Genomic DNA, 4,339 nt, shown 5'->3' on the forward strand with positions numbered 1-4,339 from the left:
TGTGTGAGATTCGAGTTTGATTCCTACCCCAAACCCATTTTTCTTTATTTTGTGTAAAGAAGATAAAAGCAATTGGAGACTAATTGAGTATGGAAGTGGCATAATTGGCTGTTTGGTAACTTTGTGGGTTATATCTGTGAAACGCGAGTTCAAATCCTCCTCCAACCATTTTTTTTTTGTTTGTTGCTATTCTGTACGAAAGACGACGCTATACCCTTTCTGTAGCTAATGTGCAGGCGTGTCCATAGCTACTTTGTAGGTAGCCTTTAAAATGAAAATCACGTACACCTTTATATGTGTATTCCTCCTCTGTGCTCACTGTTAGACAAAAAAATGTATCTGCTCTCGTGACGTTCCCACATAACACCTCTTGAATTTTTCCGATGCCAGTCCTCCTTCCCGTCGCTTCTCGCCGACATCACTGTCGGTACACCATCACCTTTGCATCTCCTCGGTGCTCCGCCCGTCCCAGTCGAATTCTTCTCCAATAAAGGTAAAACCCTATTTTTGTTTTATTTCTTTCTTAAAATTACTTCATATATATACAACTTTATATGCTTAATTCGTTGATAAGGTTGTTTTTTGTTGACCGTGAGGTTTTAGGTTAAATGTTAGGTTGAATTTGAGGTTTTATATTTGTTAAACATGATATATATATGTCATATAAAAAAAGTTGAGTACTTCAATTTGTTGAAAGTGTTAATTTTTGTTGAAATGTTAAGTTAATTTGTTAAGTTTGTTAAAAATGTTAGATAAATGTTTATGTATTGATTTTTAGTAAATTTAAAATGTGTATTATGATATGGATCATTTGTTGAAATGTTAGGTTAATAGTATGTTTATGATTTTTTTTATTGATTTTTGTAAATTGAAATGTGTACTATGTTATGTATGGTTAGTTATATATGTTAGATTAAATAAGATGTTGTATTATTATATTAAAATGTTAGAGTTCTAACATTTTTAAATTGAAATGTAGTTTTAGATCAAAATGTTGTCTAATAGAGAATGTATGTACACGAAAAGACTCGATATTCGTCATTTTTTTAATCCGCAACGACCACATTATGTCCATTTGTTTTTGGATTTTTTCTTACACGAACACAAATCACATCCAACGTATTATTAGGGAAGAGGTGGAAGTTTTTGAAATTAAATGGCCATGTGCAAAATGCAAAAATATTTATTACCTCCCGAGAGAATTAGTTTTAACCATCTTATTAATGGGGGATTCATGAATGATTATTGAATATGGTATTTACATGGTGAAAATATCCAACACTAGAGATTTGTCAATGTTCAAACCCAATATCACCTCAACACGTGGTTCAAAGATAAAATCTTGAAACGGGACAACACATTAATAACGATTTTGGTGATTATCTTAGATACGAGGAGATAGTCATCGAAAGCATGCACCAACACGAGGCTTCTCATTATCAACAAAAACCATACCACCCAATTTTTTTATAAGATTTTGAAACTAACAAGTGAGCCTTTTATGGTTCTAGTGTACAAAAACTTCCACACTTGCCGCCACCACTACATTATTGGACTGGATATCATAATCTAATGTTTCAGACACGTTATTTGATAAACTAATTTTAATTGTTAAAGGCATTCTACCACCTGGAAAGAAGCTTCCTCATAGTTTCTACAAGACCAAGAAAATGATGAAGCCAACGTGACGTCGTTTGACCCAACGATGTGATGTTGATGAAACTAGTTTAGGGGACCTGAGATAGTTCATCAGACTGCTACAAGACCAAGAAAATGATGAAGCCACTAAAATTGCCTGCAGAACAGATTCATGTGTGTATAAACCATTGCATCTTATTTAGGGTCCAGTATGTTGATGTAATGCCCGTGTTTCTAGGCTAGATATTATTGATGATGTAATAATCTAGGTCAACCTTTGTAACTTGTTTTGAAAAAATAAAAATGTATTATTTGAGTATTATGTGCTTATACTTAATTATTACGATTTAATAAATTAAGGATACAAAAATAAGTGTCGAAAATAAATGTTAGATAAACCCGATATCTATGAATAAAGTTTTAGTGGTCGAAACAAGGATTCCGGAGATATAAAGAATACTGAAATCCAAGTTATAACGAAGAAGTTATGACTTGTCGAAGTTTTGTGACATAACCAGCACGGCGCTGTGTGACGTATAATGTGAATTTACGATAAAATGATTTTTAGCGTTAACGATCTAAATGAAAGTCGTAGTATACGTTAAGCCGAGAGTGTTCATAAAAAAGAATGTCCAAATCTGACTTCATATGAGGATGTTATGAATTTTCTAAAATTTGGTATAGCAATATGTAGCCCGGTAAAAAGACAGAAGAATCGAAGATCTTGTCGATTGTAGTTCAATGGTAAAAAATAACAGAAGAAAACGGACGTCGGATGAAGAAGTTATTAATTTTTAGAGTAAATTACTGAAATCATCCTTATGGTTTGGTAAAAATTATATGTTTGGTCCCTAACTTTTTTTTTTGCACTCGGATTGTCCCTATGGTTTGCTTTTTGTTGCGTTTTTTGTCCCTATGGTTTGGTCAAAATTACACGTTTGGTCCTTAACTTTATGTATGCAAGGGACGAAAAACGCAACAAAATCAAACCACAGGGACGAAAAACGCAACAAAATCTAACTATAGGGACGATCCGAGTGCAAAAAAAAATGTAAGGGACCAAACGTGCAATTTTAACCAAACCATAGGGATGATTTCAGTAATTTACTCTAACTTTTAAAGGACTTTTCCTGTCATGGACCGTTAAAATATAATTTTAAAAATAAAGTCAAAATTAGCCAACGAAGTCTAAATAAAAGTTGTAGAGCATAGTCTCATGTAAGCGTGGATATAAAGAACGTCAAAAACGAAGAACGTATGCAAAAAATATGAATTTTTGAAGTTCAGGTACAAACTTCGAGGCTGGAAGAACGCCCATCGTACCAAGTGGTACGCTTAGCATATAAATATGTATGCCTAGCGTACGAGATATGTATGCCCAACGTATTTTTGTTCATGATCGATAATTGGCCATGTAGCCTACTCCATTGAATGTTGGACACATGTTCGTAGCCTTTATGCATCCGAGATAATCCTTTAGTACGCCCCACGTACCATGATGTACGCCTAGCGTAGTGGTTAAAGTAGCAGTACACTTCGCGTACCATAAAGTTACACCCATCGTAACTCGAGTGTCCAGCCACTAAAAATAGTGATCGATGTCATCTGATTTTAGGTTACAACTTTCATCCTCTCACCACTATACTTTCTTCTATATTGAAAAATTACCGCTAAACCTAAAATACTATCCTAGCATCATAAGCAAGTCCCGAAGCACCTGAAGATCCCGAAAAAAAAAAAGAGTTTTTGAATCGAAACTATGCCCACGTGAAACCCAGTTTTTGAGAAAATATCCTGGTTTTATCGGAAACGATTTTTTTAAGAGATGAAGTGTTGCCCAATTATCGTCTTATCAGGTGAGTGTGTGGTCACTTTCATCTTATATATAGATATGAAGTATTTTCTATAAAATACATACTATGTGTATATATATTGCTTGTTTATTTGAGATGGAGGTTGAATGAATGTTTTATACATGTTTTAAACCGTATATGTAATTTTTATCTACAAATATGTTGGGTAAAACATGGGTAGATGAAATAGATGATGTGTGATAAAATGGTGAGAGGCCTCGATGTTGTTGTTCTTGTTGTTATTGTAGTCATCTAGCGGAGTATAGATGACGACCACAGACCTTTCTAGACAGTCTAGTGGAACGCTAGTAGGATCGCAACATGTAGGTGTTGGTGAACTATATGTTCTCTGGTGTAGTCCATCCCCCTCATGGTTGCCATATGAACATATATGGCTGAGGAATCCCCTTAGTAGTATAGTTAATCCCGATGATGATCCTTAGGATAGGTCCCTTGTGATAGGTGATTAGGGATGTAAAGTGAGGATAATGGGAATGGGTAATCAGGGATACTGTTGGTTGATGAAATTAATAAATTTATTTATTGTGGGTTGAAAATCCTATATGCTAACCAGGCTACCAAGCCTGACCTACTCAGCTTTTTATATTAAAGGTGGTGGACCCAGAGCATAGTTGGATGATGAAGAGGGATTTTTGGATTATAGGCCATTGGTTGTAAATATCTGTGGTAAGGTCTATATTATACTGTTTATGCTTTTGGTCTGTATCGATGTGGACAACTTGAGTTTTGTAATGAAATGAAAAAAATACATTTCTTTAATAAATGCTTTGATAAATTTTTATCATATTTTGTTTTGGGACAAATTCCACATAATTTTATAGAGATTA

At 34.2% G+C, this 4,339-nt stretch overlaps 1 long non-coding RNA gene across 1 annotated transcript; it reads left to right on the forward strand.

Annotated features, from left to right (window-relative positions):
* The first annotated feature begins 240 nt into the window (after positions 1–240).
* On the forward strand, positions 241–1,957 carry LOC145044900 (uncharacterized). The gene is made up of 2 exons (XR_013681698.1): positions 241–493; positions 1,618–1,957. It is a non-coding gene; the product is annotated as an uncharacterized LOC145044900 (long non-coding RNA).
* Positions 1,958–4,339: the final 2,382 nt, after the last annotated feature.

The sequence above is a fragment of the Lactuca saligna genome, chromosome 5 (genome assembly GCF_052625555.1).
Source record: "Lactuca saligna cultivar CGN05327 chromosome 5, ASM5262555v1, whole genome shotgun sequence".
NCBI classification, from domain to species: domain Eukaryota; kingdom Viridiplantae; phylum Streptophyta; class Magnoliopsida; order Asterales; family Asteraceae; genus Lactuca; species Lactuca saligna.